This window comes from Lutra lutra, chromosome 3, assembly GCF_902655055.1.
Source record: "Lutra lutra chromosome 3, mLutLut1.2, whole genome shotgun sequence".
In the NCBI taxonomy this organism is placed as follows: Eukaryota; Metazoa; Chordata; class Mammalia; order Carnivora; family Mustelidae; genus Lutra; species Lutra lutra.
In genome coordinates, this window is record NC_062280.1 from 125696858 (window position 1) to 125714879 (window position 18022).

General features: G+C 43.1%; 1 protein-coding gene across 5 annotated transcripts in view; it reads right to left on the bottom strand.

Moving 5' to 3' along the window:
• FLT1 (fms related receptor tyrosine kinase 1) overlaps positions 1-18022 on the bottom strand; it is a 177591-nt gene that overhangs the window by 94318 nt on the left and 65251 nt on the right. The gene's annotated exons all lie outside the window — the stretch shown is intronic.

The following is an 18022-nucleotide window of genomic DNA, read 5'->3' on the forward strand; positions in this document are numbered from 1 at the left end:
TTAACTGCTCAGACCTTAAGTGTTTAATTGTAAAATGATCTTTTCTGTTTCTAAAAGTCCACTAGATCTCTTATTATATAAAACTAGCTGGTAGAGTACCATTTTAAAGAGAGAAATTGGCATGTTCTCTCAAACACCCATTCTTTTCAGCAAGCTTCTGTTTTCATATGGTTTATTACTCAAATTTTGGTGGAAATAGTTATTAATCTCAACACCTACAAAGTTGCTCCCAGACCAAATTCTGAATGTTCTGGTTTTTAGTGGAATCCTTTTTGCTCCCAAAGCTCCAGCAACTGTACTGAACTTTTAAAGCCCAGGCATGCTTGTCTGACACTCAGGGCCATTCATAGTCCATTCCCTCCATAGAATTTGTGGTGAGCAGAGAGCCTTCTGGGCTCTCATGTGTATTTGTCATGGTCAGATTATGGGGATTTTCAAACCAAGAGGAATTTCACAGCCCAATTTCCAGAGAGAATGAGCGGGTGATCCTAGGCAGCCAATGGCCATCATGATTTACCTAAGATGACAGCAAGAGAATAAAGTAAGTCGAGGAAGAAGGTAAGATAGATGGGATTGTGATGACCAGGAAGATGTTCTGTGATTATCCCTCTCTGGTCCTTGAGTTGAGAAGGAACTCCAGTCTTGCTGGGTGGTCTCCTGCCCCGATCTATCATGTCCGGTCCAGAACATTCCCCACATTCTGAGTGGCCCCAGTGGGCCAGCAGCTCCAGGGAACGGGGCTGCATCTACTGTACACTTTGTCCTCACACCACAGCAAGGGCCGAGCATGTCATCGGCACTCTATGAACACCTGTTAATACATACACAGGCATGGGGACCGATACGCTGTTTCTAGCAAGAGCTTTCATTTGTTTTCTTTGCTCTTTAGTTTCAAACATCTCGGTAAGTACAGCCCTAGCATAATAAAGGTCCATACACCCATCACCCAGACTTAACAGTTATCCAGATTTTGCTACAGCCATTTGGTCTATCCTTATTATCCTTATGTGATGTATTTTAAAAGCAAATCTCAGATGTCATGTCACCATTACATACTTCAGCACATATCTCTAAAAGAATGCACATTTTCCAAGATAACAACAATGCCATTATGACACCTCATTGTACCCGCTCTATATATCAGATTTCCCCAAATGTTGGCAAAATGTCTCCCTTCTACAGTTAGATTATAAAATTTAAACTAAGAAAGAATAATAAGGACTGGCCATTCCTTAAGGAATTTATGCAATTTCTATGGATATTCTTTCTAGTCATCAGGCAAAATAAGTGAAAGTCTAAACTGTTACTGATTAGTAGAGGAAAATGAACCCAAGAGAAATTATATTCTGTCTCCTTCACTTGAAACATTGTAATGCTATTAAAATCCTAAGTCATTCTGCTGTTTTTCGTTGTCTGTTCTCTGGACTGTTCCATCCATGCCTTGAACCTCCGTTTGACCTCCCATCCTTCACACACGCTCAGGACACATATGAATATACCAGCTCACATATGCCTTACATGTAGATGGGGTTTATTACAAACGTGCACACCTGTATGGGACACGTGCGTGTGTACTTGGCCTTGTCAAACAGCTGAAGTTCTCTCATATCGGGAAAAGACGCTTTTAATTGTGTTCTTCCCCCCACAAAGAAGTGAAAAAGATAACGGATGCCTCAGAGATCTTAATTGCATATGCTTGGTCTGCAGGAAAGGCAAAGAAATATGTTGGAGTACAATGAGTCTAGGCATTTTCCGAGGGAAGTGCAGTCCGCTGCCCAAGTTCATGAGGGGCTGTCGGCCTCTGTTCCCCACCCCCCTCCCCAAGGGGCGGCCACTGGTGGCAAAAGCCCTAGTATGGAAGCTATACGGTAGACTCATGGCAAGGTCCTCCCAGTGTAAAGGACAGAGTCTGTGGCCATTTTCTAATTTGGGGACTGTTTTTTGTTATTTGTGTTTTTTTTTTTTCCTTTTCCCTCTTTGTAATTGGAACCATAAAAATAGAATGTCATTTAGGAGCCTGACTTATAACAGCACTTGAAAAGAGATTTAGGGGGAGGGGAATTTGCCTAAGCCTTAAGAATACATCAAGCTCTTAAGGAAGTAGATTGTGCCATGTTTGAAGATGCAAAGATAATCACTGTGCTGGGAACCGTCTTGAGGGGGGAGGAAGCCGAACAACAAGAGGAAAGCAGCGTTCACTCCTGATTTCGCACAGGAAGCCCACAGCACCTCCTGCCAAAGGGAGATAAGAAAGCTCCCAGGCACTATTCTGGACAAGGCCACCGTTATCAGCTTTAGCTCCACTGGGTCCTCTCCATGCTCCAAGCCTCTGTCCCTTGCCTAATGAGCTTTCGGACTCCTACCTCCATTTGCATACAGCGCGACAAATACAATAGCAAGGAGGTATTTATAACCATTGAGACGCAAAAAATTTCCGGGGTTAGGGTGTACTCCATGTCATCTCGTCAATTGCCCTGGAGTTGAAACAAATTAGTTTTGGACTAGAATTGATAATAAACACGTTAAAACAAAACAGCCAATTGTATATCCAACACTGAGACCCTACATGTGATGTGTGGGTTAAACAGCAGGTAGGAGCGGTCTGTGGGACTCTGGTCTAAGCAGGCAGGCTGCTGCTTTCCACACGTAATGGGAAAATGCCACCCTCCATAGACGGACGATGCTTTGGGTTGATTTTTCCTGTAGTAGTGATGGATTTGCCCTATTCCCTTCACAATCATAAATATTTGTCTCCTCTGTGACGAAAGACAGATAATGGCAGCCTGGGGCCACAGACAGAGGCAGAGCCAACACTGAGGTCAAAGCTACCATCTTGACTGTGGTCCTCACACACAAGCTAACCAGCTATGGGCTAGAATAATTGTAATCTACACCATGCAATATACTCTCCTATAATGGCATTTTCTACATGCTAAGCACCAGGATAAGTGATTCATATTCTCTCTCTCACTAATCCACATAACCACCTAAAAAGTAGGTACTATCACTGCCCCCCCCTTTAAGGGACAGGGAAATTAAAGATTAGAGAGGTAAGTAAATTACCCAAGGTTAAACAGCTAGTAAATGGCAGAGGCAGAATTTGTCACCAGTTCTGGCTCATTCCAGAATCTGTGCATTAACCCTTACCCCACATGCAGCATAATTTCCATGTACTATCATCACATACAAGAGATTATTACACTTCAGTGCTTCTTTGCATATAGGAGAAAAAGGCTTCTCAAACAGTCACTACACCAATTCTATTATTACACTGGGGAGTTAATGCCTTTTTTTTTTTTTTAGCCCTTTCTGGAATAAAACTTCCTTCCAAAATATGGCAAGCAACTCGCACAATTGTCATATAAATTAGAGCTCCCTTTGGCATCCTAGTCTCCGAACCTGGTTCCCACTCACCTTCATAAATCCTTTGGATCCCTTTTACAGGAAATGCGGGGCACAGTGCACCCAAAGGTAACCTTTTGTGTTCCTTGTGCTTTTACTTAGTGCTGGCTTTGAACAATTCTGATTTTCAGACTTTGTTCAGTCCTCCTGCCTTCCTCTCCCCTCCCCCTACCTCAATGCAGAGCTCACACTTTCTTTTCTTTAGAGGGTGGGTGGCTACTTCTGGTGGAATCAGAAGGAAGCTTCCAGCAGGGTGAGCTTCAGCCATTGATGGTTAGTGTCTGTGTATTTTTTGAAGCAGCATTCTAGAAAGGCTCAACACTTCACTGAGCCTTTCTGGAAACTGACCATCTGTTTAGTGCCTGTTAGGATACCCACATCTCCTCGAGATATCCAGTAAGACTTCTCATTTCTTAAATAATTTCTAGCAAATTCTAGATGGTCGACTCCATAGGCTGAATCTCAGGATAAAGAGAGATTTTTTTTTCTTTTTTCTGGCTTGCCTTTCATCCTGTAATAAATAAATTATATTAAACTGATCTTTCTTTCAATATTTCTGTTCTGCTAAAGCCTGACTCTTGGTTGGCTGAAGGGAAACTGGCTGTTTCTGAGCTACTAGTAATATGCCAGGCCTGGGCTGGAGTGGGGAGGGGAGGGGCCATACACATTTAATTCTCACAGTCCAACTAATTCTCACTGTCCCCCTTCAGTGAAGCAGGCATTATAATGCCCATTTCAAAAATTATTTTACAGTAAAGGAAACCAAGACTCAGAAAAAACAAATACCTTGCTCAGACTCACAGAGAAAGCAGGAGACCTGGGATCAGAACCCAGATACACTCCACTCTTTCTACCACACCAGAACTCAACCCATCACACAGGATGAATTCTGTTCCCAAGGAACTGTCCCAAACCTTTATCATCATGCTTCACAGAGTGAGTCTGGCTCAGAGTCACAGGTTAGAGGAAATCTCTAGGAATCCTCTGAATCAAACTGGTACAAAGTCAGACACCAAGAGAAAGTGAAAAATTAGCTTTCAAGAGGAGAAGCGGCGCCCAGTCCTTTGGTGGAGGGGAAAAGGGAAGGGCATATTTTATAATTACATTTTTGACATAAATTCTGGTTTGTTTGGATCATCAGGATGTCTTGATGCTAAAACTATAGGAACTCTTGGAATTTTATCATTTTAAAAAATCTTGCAATGAAATAACAAATCCAACTTCTATCACAATCTTTGTCTTTCCCTGTAACTTCCTTGCATCTGCACGACCCCTGGACGTGTTCTGGGATGAAGCTCGCCTGTTTTATTATGAACCCCAATACACTGGTAGCAGGCAGCAGACTTTAAAGAGGACCTCTGGGGTGGGGGTGGGTGGGTGTGCGCCGCGGTGAGCCAAGCACCCAATACCCAATGGCCACCTACTTGAGACTGAGCCATGCCTGGGAATGAAGGTCTATATCGATTTACAATGAAAGCACATTTACCTGGAAAAGAGGCTCTAGAAATCTCTACAAAGTCTCACAACAGAGACTAACCTCCCCAGCCTTTTTTTCTATCTTGGATGATGAAATCTGAGCACTTCTGGTGGGGACTCTGCTTATCTGTTTAATGGGATTTGACCGCACATGCTAACTCTGATTAGAATCTGTTTGTACAGAATATTGAACCATTTCAAGTTAGGAAACAAAGAGGGAGAGCCATAATAAAAAGCAAATCAAGGCTGTAAAATGTCTTTTAAAAAAACTAGAAAGGAAAAAAAAAAAAAAAGGGCCACCTGGCAGTCTGCCAGAGGGCACAGCCGGGGCTGGTTCCCCATGATGGCGCGCCATCGTGTAGAAGGGCCTGATGGAAACTTTCCCCTGCTACCATGAGTGTTGTGTCAAAACATTAGTGACAGTGGGCCTGAGCCATCAGATTAATAGAATCTGCAAACACTCTCTGTTCCCCTCCTCTCACATTCTCTCAAAACAAATAAAACAATATAGGGGAGGGGATGCTGGCAGAAAAAGGTGTGGAGTTGGAAGGAGTGTTTAGACAGAATGGTTCCTGCTCCTTCTGCCTCAGGAAAAGGGCCTGGGCCTTCGGGTTGGTCACAGGGTCACAATGAGGGGATCCTGGATGAGTGACTCTCTTGTGCACGGAGAGACCTTGTGACGCCTTAGAGCCCATAATGAAAACTACTTCTTGTCTGAATGGAGAGCGGGGAGTGGAGAAGGTTTTTCGGGGATTGAAGGCTCTGGGTCAGCTCCTTGGACAATGGTGGAGGTGATCCAGCGCCCTGGCCACCTCTGTTTCGATAAGAGCTTTTCCGTGAGCGTCTTGGCCTGTGCTGCTTCCTGCCCTCCAGGGTCTCGTGGTCCATTCACACTCAGAACAAGGCCTGTCTTCCCAGCCTCTGCTTTCCTTCCTCCGCTCTCCCAAGCTACCCAGGACTCTGCCCCTGTCCCCTGTACAGAATCTGAGCCAAGGGCCAAGGCATCCTTGCAACCCTGTCACCGGGGTGACTGAGAATGGATACTTACTTGGCCATACCCAGATGTGGGTCTTCACATGAACACCTATTTTGTTCATTCATTTTTCCTCTAAGTGAAAGATTAATCAGCTGAGGAAGGGTGATTTGATAAACTAGAATTCTTCAGGGAAATCTCAAGAGGAGCTGCAAGTAATATCCTTAAACCCATTCAAGGAGTCTTGGGGTATTAATTCTAGATATCTCAAGCTATGGCTACATTTTGTTGTCATGGAAAGGAAGAGAACACATGGCTTATTATATTGCTGTCAAGGCTGAAATGTGCAGCGAGCCTTCAGGGGGAGTGGGTAGGCGATCACAGTTTGGCATTAGGAACACAGACCTAGCCTGACCTGTGTTCAAATCATAGTTTTACAACTTCCCAGATCTGTAAGCCTGGACAAGCAAAAGCCCAACTGTGAGAGTCACAGACACAGAAAACTGCTTGGAGGACTTACAGTCTTTTCAATCCTTTGAGTAGTTCTGAAATAGAACTTTGGTTAAAGATTTATTTATTTGAGAGAGGGAGCACGTACGTGCACACACGTGGGGCAGGGGCGGAGGGAGGGGACTCTCAAGTTGACTCTGTGCTAAGTGTGGAGCCCACTGCCAGGCTCCACCTCACAACCCTGAGATCACGACCTGAGCCAAAATCAAGAGTTGGACACTTAACTCACTGAGCCACCCAAGCACCCTGGATCATTTCACTTTTAATAAATTCGGCTTTGGTGTTAGGCCACTGATCAACTCTAAGGGATGTGATGATTTCCTATCCCGTGACACTTGCTATAGTGGAAATGCGGTTCAGGAATATGTGTATAGGATATGCTATGTCCCAAGGATTATGAGAGGAGATATAATTTTTCTTAGGTTTTAGTTCCCTGAAATCTTGATTTGTTTTTATCTGATGTGCCCCTTCAGCTCGCAAATGTCTATTTCATGTGTCTGTCTCTCGACAACTAGAAAGTAAAAAACATATGGGCCATATCTCTGTACTAGCCTTACCACATTTTCTCCTTTCATTCAGATTTGCTGAATTATTTATTGTACTCTTTGTGAACTGCCTCGAATTCTTTGGGAAATGAATGTGTTCTTAACATTGCCAACTCGGAAGAAGTAACCCCATGTTACCATGTCTTACTAGTTATTATAATAGGAGTTAAAAGACAAACAGAAGGGAAATAATTTATGGAAGAGTCTTTCCTGTCAATAATGGTGAACATCACGGTGACACTAAACAAGTTAATTTACATAATGTGCTTAGCACAGTGCCCAACATACTGTAGATGGATTGATAATGTAAGCTGTCATTTTATTATCTCACTAGATAGAGAGCTATCTAAGAGTAGGGCCTGTGATGTGTACCCAAATGTTTATAGCAGCAATGGCCACAATAGCCAAACTATGGAAAGAACCTAGATGTCCATCAACAGATGAATGGATAAAGAAGATGTGATATATATATGTATGTGTGTGTACACACACACACACACACACACACACACACACACACACACTGGTATACTATGCAGCCATCAAAAACCTCATGAAATCTTGCCATTTGCAACAACATGGATGGAACTGGATGGTGTTATGCTAAGTGAAATAAGTCAATCAGAGAAAGACAATTATCATATGATCTCTCTGATATAAGGAATCTGAGATGCAGGGTCAGGGGTCGGTGGGGAGGGAATAAAATGAAACAAGATGGGACGGGGGAGGGAGGAAAACCATAAGAGACTCTTAATCTCAGGAAACAAATTGAGGGTTGCTGGGGGTTAGGGGGTAGGGACAGGGTGGTTGCATTATGGACACTGGGGAGGGTGTGTGCTATGGTGAGTGCTATGAATTGTGTAAGTCTGATGATTCACAGACCTGTACCTCTGGGGCTAATAATACATTATATGTTAATTTAAAAAAAAAAGCAGGGCCTGTGACTTGTTCACTATTATAACTTTCAGGCCTAGCCCAGCCACCTGGTCAACAGAGGAGGAGCATCCCCATCTCTCGCTCAGTTGACCGTCTGATGAGAAGAGTGAATCCTGACAATGGCCTGACTAGATGTGGATTCAACCCCATGTCAGGTGTCAACCCACCATCCATCATTTACCTCCCACGTGCTGAAAAAGGAACACTACTGACCCTCAAATGACCTCACAAATCTCCCTTCAGTAAAGCACTATGTCACTGCCAGCAGGGCCTGTCTACAGGCAGACAGAGGGTCTGACTGGGACCTGGACCTACTCTGCACAGCATTATCCATATCTGACAAACTGACAGTCACAGGCGATTTCAACTTAGGCAATGATGTTCACACATGGAGAAGCATCTTCTGGTCTAACAGAAAATAGAAAATCAACCAGCAATCATCCCCCGCTTTCCTCAAGAGTAGGCCAAAATGTGGGCTCATGATCCTCAGCACCATTTAACGACGCTAATACACATTCATCCATATTCCACTTAGGAAGTAAAATCATGTCCTCCGAAAGAAGTAGAGCATTCAGTTCCTTCTGTTATTAAGGAACATATACATTTATCGAAGAGATAAGTCAAATACATGCTCATGTATCAAAATATCCGAAAAATGTCAGAATATAATTGAGCGCAAGCAAGTAAGATGTCAAGAGCCCATACGTGACCATGACTGGACAAGAGTTGGGTCAATGCGCATTTGAATGCTGAGGTAGAGTTCTCAAATGCAAGTAGATTCAGGATATTATAGCTCCTCTAATTTCCTAAAAAACCTGAAAATTCTGCCTTTCTGGTCCCATCTTAATCTCTTTGGAGTAAATCACCATAGTCAGAAGACCTGTCTAAGTATGCAAACACAGGGTCAGTGGGTGGCTCAGTCAGTTAAGTGTCTGACTCTTGGTTTCAGCTCAGGTCATGATCTCAGGGTCTGGAGATCAAGCCCAGGGACAGGCTCTGCGTTCCATGCAGAGTCTGCTTGAAATTCTCTCTCCCTCTCCCTCTGCCCTTCTTCCCTTCCCCCCACCTCAAATAAATAAATCTTTGAAAAAAAATTAAGATGCAAGCATGTTTCCTTTTTTGTCCATTTTGTCACCACTATCAGCTTTCACAGGATAGACAGGATACACACAGTGTGTGTATGATGCCACCTCAGAGGGAAGCTACTTTGCAGTGGGCAATCCTAGAGTGATCTAAAAATACTGGACAAGTTCCAGCAAACAAATGTAGTGCTCACAATGCACCAGCCAGGGAGCTAAATACTTCGTGTATATTAATTAGCTCATTTAGTCCGCTGAACAGCCTACGATTGTCAGTGCGATTTCTCTATTTACCACGTAGGACTGGAAACTCATACGCCCAGAGATCGTTTCTTTGACCTATAAGCTAGTTGATGGTGGTAGGTGGAGGCAGGATTCAGGCTTCAGAGCCCAGGACCTTAAACTCGAGGCTAGGTATTTCTGCATTCTAACACCTTTTAAAATTGCTTCTTGATGTCATTTACCCAAGCCTCAAGAAACACATTTGCTTTCTGGATCATGAGCCTTTGTCCCCAAATTACTCAACTTAAGGTCTAAGTTAGTTGTTCCAGAGCCAATGCTAGGAGGGAAAATGAAGGGCTTGGTAGATGATGCGTGAGAGGCCACTCTGACACATCCCAACCAGGGCTGGTTTCCTAACAAGGTACTTAAATTTTCTGTAAAGGTAATCATCCCAGGATCTGCCTCATTGAAGTTCTGTGACAATTAAATTAGACAATAATGTCCTGTAGATACATGCTCAATAATTTTCAGCTATAAAAGAAAGAAAAATAGAAATCCTAGGCCACAGGATCTTCTTTGGGACATAACCTTCTGTTTGGCTCTCAGCAGTCTCTAAACATCCATTCTTGTTTTCCTCACCTTACCTCACCAAAGGCTTTTTCACGCGAGAGAATTTCTCAATAAGGGAGCCATCAGTGATCTTCTTACATAGTGTTCAATGAGGAAAACAAGGCATATGGAACATTAAAAGCCTCAGGAAATGGGATAACATACCCCCAGATCATTTTCAAAATTTTTATCTATTTATTTTTAAAGATTTTATTTATTTGAGAGAGACAGGATGTGTGCACATGCATGTGAGCAGGGGTGCGGGGGAGAGGCAGAGGGAGAGGGAGAAGCAGACTCGCTGCTAAGCACAGAGCCCAGTGTGGGTTCAGTCCCAGAACTCCCAGATCATGACCTGAGTGGAAGGCTGATGCTTAACCAATTGAGCCACCCAGGGGCCCCACCCCCACCCCCAGATCATTTTTTTATGAGCTCAAGTGAAAAATCCAAGTTCTTAGATTCTGAGGCTTTGATTTTCAGACATGCAGGACAGAGTTTCAGGGACACATGGCACATGACACATGCCAAAGACTTGGGCTATAGGAGTAAGACCGCCAACAGTGAGCTTAGGAAAGTCTATGTCTCCACAGGCAAGTGACAGGGTGGGCTTATGGGCAGCAGATGCAGAACAGCCACGCATCAGCCAGGAAGGTGGGCGGAAGTAGAATGAATGGATGGCTCATCCATTGAGCCCTCATTTGAATGATTCCACAACGGGTCCATACCTACATTTCCAATTTTTGGTTTTAATTTTTCTCAGGCCAGATCTGAGGAGCCAGCCCAGTTCCTCTTCAAGCATGTCCCTTTCAACTCTTCGACCCATTCCTGTCCCCACATCACTCTGCCACATCTTTGTTCCTTTCCATTCGCTCTTCTAGAACCTACCCATCATCTTTAGGACTCAGATCTTATTTCTTCCACAGAGTTTCCTCTAAACTGCAGTACTTCCCACCTTACATCCACGGCAACATGGCTCATTTATTTATCCGGATTACAGGGCACCTCCCACGGAGACTCAAGGCAGTGTTATAGTGGAAATAAGAATGAACAGGAATAATCAACGGGCAACCAGAGACTCCGGTCTAGTCCCGGGCTTGCCGTTAACTAGCCCTGAGGTGAAGGATAATTATTTATCTTTGAGCCAGTTTCTCCTCTATAGAACAAGCTCTTCTTCATCTCGAAGATTCCGTAATTCCCTAATTCTGAGTGAATAAAGCATTCACGGTGACTAGGTCGAGGCCTGTGGAGGTGCCCAGGTCCTCCCTATAATTTACTCATCAACCATAAATTCAAGCTTTCTCCTTCATTTTCTTTTGTCCCCGAACCCCCACCCATTCTTCATCTCCTTTGCTCCCCTGTACCTCCTGCAAAAATCCACAGCTTTGTGAGCCCATGAGCACTGAGTGCTTGCTGAACCCTGATCCAGAAAATAATCCTGAACAACAGAGGAGGGAACGGGACTTCTGGCAAGAGACCAAATACACCTGCAAGGTGAGAAAGTCACAGAGAGGAACAGTGCCACGCAGCACAAGTGCCCAACTGACTGACTGACTTGTCACCCTCCTCAGGTTGGTTGTATTTAGACCTGCTCATCCCATTGGGGTTTATACCCCCTCAAAGGAGCTATTCCTACCTGCAGGTCTAGGGCCTAAACCAGTACAGCTCATTATCACCATTTCCCCAAATAATTGTGAAATCTGAGTCGAAAGCTCCCAGCTGCTCTTTCCTCTCTCCCATCCCATCCTCAGGGCAACTAATTTAACAGGCGGACTCTACAGGATCCCTGGTGACAAGAGTAAACCCAGAGGCCAGAGCCTCCCTGAACCCATCCCCCTCAAGGATTTCTGTGCCTTCCTCTAGGAGCGCACAGGTGTGCACTTATAGGAGTCCTGTCGGACACCAAGGGAAAAACCCTTTTGAAATGCCCACCTACTGATCCTCTCTTATTTCATGATCTGAAGACACCTGAGAAATAACTGAGCTTCAGTCTCGTAATGGGGAAATTATGTCCATTCTGAAACATTGTACAGATTAGGGAGAGTGTATAGAAAGGGGTGACACTTTGACACTAGGAAGGGCTCATTGATTACATTGGTTATCATTACGTAGACAGTGGCATTCAAGGTGATAAGATACCCCCCGAAGCTTCGAGAGAAAGTATGAAGAAACAAGTTCTAGTGACTTGAAGTGCTTATAAGGCACCAGTTGGCCATGGTCTAAATCCATTACATCCTTTCTATCTTCTCAATGCACCAGGCTCTTCTTCTTCACCCACAAAGGCAATGAGGTTACATCAAAACCACAGACCAGAGTTCACATTTCAGGAAACAGTCTACTGATTTTATTCTTTGTGCTACAGCAACGTGGGCAGGATAGGGGGGCAGTCTAGTAAGTCAAGATGTAACTAAAAATGTAGATTCCAAGAACAGGTGCATGTTTTATAAGTGATTTGTCCTATTTCTCCATTATCTAAAGCTCTTGTGTTTGGACATTAGTTTCTAGATTTAGTCATGAAAATGCCCATTTGATTTTTAGAAATCTGTGAATATGGCCATAGAAAAATGTGAGAAGTTCTGCCGATCCTCTTTAAGGAATCTTCCCAAACCACGTGTCATTACCTTCTGGCATTCCTAATCCTGGGAAGCAACACTGAATTTCGCTCAAAAGATCCCTATAAAAACCATTCCTATGACTCAGCCTTTTGGTTTAATTTAAACACACAATGAAATGTTTGATAGCAATTACAGGAGACAGTTAATTCATTAGAAACAATTATTCCTCAGACTCGCTGTATTACCATGAGGAGTGGGAAAAAGAGGCAAATCTCACAAAGCAAAGAAAAGTGGCAGGGAGGCATTTGGCAAATGAACTCACGCTCGGTTCTCAGGACTTTGTATGAAATATTAATAAGGGCCCGCGTCCAAACATTCACATTGGGCAGCCTGGACTTCCTCGTCCAGCAATTACAGAACAGAAAGCAAGAAGTTTCTCATTAGTACGTGAACATTCACGTTCTGCTTGTGATGAAAGCCTCCTGGAGAAGATGGCCAGATTTAGTTGAGCTTTTTTGTTCAAGCTCAAAGTCCTGCTAAAGGGGGTCTTTGGAGAATGAATCTTCTTTAATGTCCCCATTTTGATTCAAGGTTTTGCATATGGCGAATTAAAATTCTCGATAGCATGTCTGGTTTGGGTCCACAGACCCCTATGTACCCCGCACAGAAAATATGTCAAGAGACACGTGGATACAAATTATATGTACCCTTAGGAGGAATGTGATAAATATTTAAAACACACAGTTCATGATATTTCCAGAAGAAGAGGTCTTCTTAAATTATGCTTCCCTCTGACGTCGGACCTATGTTTAGCTCCCCAGGAAATGTTGACTTTTTTCAATGTTTACACTGTTAACACTTTCATTTCGTAGATAGTAGAATAGGGGACATAAAATTGTTTCAGAAAAAAAAAATAACAGACATTCATGCTGGCAGTCAATTAAGTCCTTGAGTACATTTCTAATTAACTACCGTTAACAATTGTTTTGTTTTGGTCCTGTTAGTTTTGTGCATCAGTGGGGTATGTAAAATTACGTTTCTCTCAGATGATCTATCTCTCACACATCTCTAATGATTCAGGCCTTCCTTTCTTTGCCAATTTGCTGATGTAAACAATAGAGGGATGCAATTAAGCAAGCCCTTCTCAGAGTTCCTAGAGGCCTCTGCCTTCCTTTATTTTGTAGGCTACCTCCCACCCCACTTCCCCCAAAGAAGCCCTGCAAACCACAGTTGGTCCTGGAGCATTCGGCTTTCCCTAGACCCAATCCCCAGTCCTCTACTGCTGGGCAGAGGAAGGGAGTCCAGGAACGGGATGTCAAATTGTGTGGCGGGGATGATTATATCCTATGAAACTTCTCAAGCATGTAACTATTTGAGGTTCCAGATCTGACTAGCTTTAGAGTTCCGGATGCAGTCCCTTGAAATTCCATGTACGCCTATCGGGTTTTTTCTTAGCAAATCCACTATTTTGGCTAAGAAAGTAATACAGGATACCCTTCACCCCACTTCACCTGCCATGAGCAGAGAATCCAATGACATTTTTTGGCATTCTGAAGGAGCTCACTGGCGAAAGATCAAATAAAGCCTGCAAGGCTTTAGGACTAACTGGGCAAAAAGAATGATACTTCTGCTTGGAGGGTTGGACCAAGACCAGCAAAGGTAGTTCAGCTCAGCCCTGAAGAAAATGTGGGTTGACACCAGCAGTGGAGGAACGGTGGGTTTTTGTTTTTGTTTTTTTTTTTAAATGGGTGATTACTCACATTATAATTACTGAGGCAGTTCTGTACCACAGAATACATACTTCCATGTAAGACTTCTCTTATAACCATTCAACTTTCACAGGCCGATTTTTTTTTCAGTGAATTTGGCATTGACCCTCAGAGTTAACCCTCAGGTCAAATTGCTTTATAATTTGTAAGAAGCAGAAGGGAAATATCCGTGTGCCACAACTAGGAAATTATTTCAAGCTTTTTTGAATGAAGAAAACGTCACTTTAAGAGATTTTCTCATTTCACTCATGAATAGCTGTATATTATAGGAAAGGGGAAGCAGGGCCGTTACCATTTACAGAAGGGGAAATTGAAGCACAGATTAAATAACTGGTCAAGGTCACACAGAAGTCAAGGCCTGTGCCAAGAATAGAACCCACTTCCTTGCTTCCCAGGTCTCTATCCCTGACACTGGGAATTAGATATTCTCCAGGTACACACACACAGAAAATAAGTAACGGCCCGCTATGGTTGATGGTGTATCATTAAAACATACATGCTGAAGGCTAACGGTGTGTGTCTTTGTTTTGCACACAGTCGGTGCGATGAACAGATGGGTGTGACAATATATTTGGGCTGAACCCTGATGATGTGCAAAACACATTTGTAAGATGCAAACAATGTGAATGCCACAGAAGCAGCCGAAGTTTCTCTCTGTGTATTCTCATTGGTCGCCACAGAGAGCCGATGAAGAAAATGAGATTTTCACAAAGAACTCAATACACATAACAGTCTTTTTCCACTAAAGGTCACTCCGTTATCATCTGTTATCTGAGACCTCGATAGTTAGCTGGGGACAGGGAATTAAAGTAGACTGTGATGGAAAGCACACGCGCTCTAAAAACAAAGCTGGAGTCATCAGTGGCCACTGTCCCTGGAGAAAAGACCCAGACACATTCAACATTTGGAAAGCAGGCCTTAGTTTTAGAAGGAAGACAAGACAACCTCGGAAACAACTGGGGAGACTCTGGACATGGACAGGAAGCCAAGCCATTTTAATGGGTTGAGAGCAAGCATCAGGGAGGATGACCCAGCAGCGGCCCACTCACCACCCTCCTGTCTGCGGTGAGTAAATGACCCAGCCAGGCCTGAAATTCTCCAGTCAGTCACTGGCTGGGCTCCTGGGTGCTCAAGCATGCGTCAATTAAAGTAGTCTTGAGACATCTCAGACTCTTCCTGAGAAAAATGGAACTGGTGGTCTGGAGTACCAGCCTCAAGCCAAGGCTCTTGTCCCCATTTCCTGCCGGGGCCCCACAAATCCATCTCCTTCGTTTCCCAAAGAAGGAGTCCCTTCCCTCCAGTCCAAGACGGTTACTTTTCCCCTTTAGAGACCAGTCTCCACGCAGTGGACAACGTCATCCACACAACTTCCTGTGAGATGGAACCAGTGCTGTGGCAAAGGACTACGTGAGGAAGACCAGCTCATTGCATGGGCAGGTCAGTAGTCCCGCTTAGTGCTTCAAAATCCAGGGGGGACGTGGAGTTCTAGAATCTACTATGGATGGACTCGCTCAGTAGGAATCGGCTATGCCACGTCCCACTCTGCCCCACCCTGCCCCACCCTGGCCTTTGCCAATGCACAGGTCAGAACCACTTCCTCCCATGACAGGAAATGAGCGGGTGAGGGAGGCCGCACAAACTGGGACGACTACTTTAGTTTCCTGCTGCACAGTTTTGTGTCATCTTCCTTTTGCTTTTGCCTAACTCATTTGTATTTCTTTCCTTTCTCTTCTTTTGAAAAATTGTGTTATTATTTTCCTCGAGTCTACAGCCCACACCTACTATATCTCTGTTTCTCAAGCACAGCAAAAATCACACTTTATTTTCCACAGCTTGTGTTCATTTCTCAGAAGCCTTAGATTAAAAATTGTCAATTCTGTGAAACTAGCTCTGTAATAGGCAGAAAATTCTTTTCAAGTTCCTTAAAAGTTTTGGAGCCTTAGGGCACCTGGGTGGGTTAAGACTCTGCCTTCCGCTCAGGTCCTGGGATGGAGCCCTCCATCGGGCTCTCTGCTCAGCAGGAAGCCTGCCTCCCCCTCTCTCTCTGCCTGCCTCTCTGCCTACTTGTGATCTCTCTGTCAAATAAATAAATAAATCTTAAAAAAAAGTTTTGGGGGGCGCCTGGGTGGCTCAGTGGGTTAAAGCCTCTGCCTTCACCTCAGGTCATGATCCCAGAGTCCTGGGATAGAGACCCGCCCCGCGTCAGGCTCTTTGCTCAGTGGGGAGTCTGCTTCCCTTCCTTTCTCTCTGCCTGCCTCTCTGCCTACTTGTGATCTCTGTCAAATAAATAAAATCTTAAAAAAAAAAAAAAAGTTTTGGAGCCTTAGACACTTTTATCCCACTGCAAGCAGTAATCACAACCTTGCCTTTCAATGGCATTCTGTACCTTTCCCAAATGCATGACCTCATTTGAACCTCATATTGTCTCTTTGAAGTGCGTGGAATTATCTGTATTCTACATGAACAGAAGCTGTAAACTACACACGCGTGAAAGGTACTCTGAGCTTAACTGCCCTTATGCACACTCCCTCGTTTATGCCCCCACTGACCTGGAATGAGTTAAGGAGTATCTACTTATAATTCTCTGCTAGTTGCTGAGGATGAGGAAAAATCCAAAATCCCACTTCATTTGATATTAATGAATTATTTCAATGCTATTAAAAATTCAAGAGAAATATTCTAGCTCTCCTACTACTTTACCACCCAAAGGTGCAGAAAAGCAAATGGGGAGAAGATTCTGCTGTATTTCCTCTCAGCTCATTAGGAATGTGAGTTGAAAAGTAACTACCTTTTTCCTCCTTTCTTTCATTCCTAATGTTTTATAAGAACAAACTCTAGGTGAATCAGAAGCATAGCTAAAACACAGCTCAGCAGTATATCACAGGAGGAAATTCCTGTTCATTTTATTTATGGTTCTTAATTTCCACAAAGGTGGACTACTTGAACAATAGTTCTGACAGCTTTAAGATATATTTAGGTATTTACCGGACTCCAGAAAACTATGCAATTTAAGTCTGAACCTCTTTAACTTAGACACATGAACCAGTTGGCCATATTAAACCAATTAGTAAGTCTGAGCTACTTAAACACATTAAACCTCAAAACTAACCTAGTGCTTCAGTTGTGTCCACATATAGATATGTCCTTTAAGTAGAACCTAAAATTTAAATACCAAGCATTAGTCTACATATTCACGAGTAATGCATATGTATTAATCATTTAATCTCTTTTGACTGTCATGTCATAGAGATACCACCAAACAAATATGTCACTATGTAACTCAAAATAAGATTCTCAAAATTCATGCAATACAGCCTCCTTTATTCAAATGTTGTTCACTGAAATTCCTCTGCAGTGGAATCTAGGTGTTAAGTATATGAAATACATTTACCTAAAGATGTATTTGAAAACTTCTAGTAATTAAGGAAGGATCCATTTCTTTGTCAATTTTAGCTTCTACCTCTCTGACAGGGTGAAGTAGAATTATTCTATTTGTGTCCTAGAGCACAAAGGTCCTGTATATATTTCTGAACTATTTCTAAGTCAAAGGTACTGATTTAACCACCAAGCACCGAATTTGGGCCTTACATAGGCTAACCGGTATGCTGACTTAGGGGGGAAAAAAAAAACAAAAAACAAAAAAAAAAAAAACCTTCTTATGGATATGCACATTTTGTATCAGGTAATTTCAAGAAACAACATATATTTTTCTTATATGAAGCATCACTGAAAAAGTTAAAGCTTGCATTTTTTATGTCTTATGATTGGTTAAAAAAGTACCTTGATGAGAGAATAAGTCAATGGTCAAAAATCATTTATTGAAGACCTGAGGCACTGCTCTGAGTCTTGAGAGAAGAGGAATTAGGATTTTTCTAGACCTTGGCAAGCTTACTCTGTGACACAAGGAGAAGGATTCCATGTACCACAAAGAAATCAGAAAAGAGAGCTAATG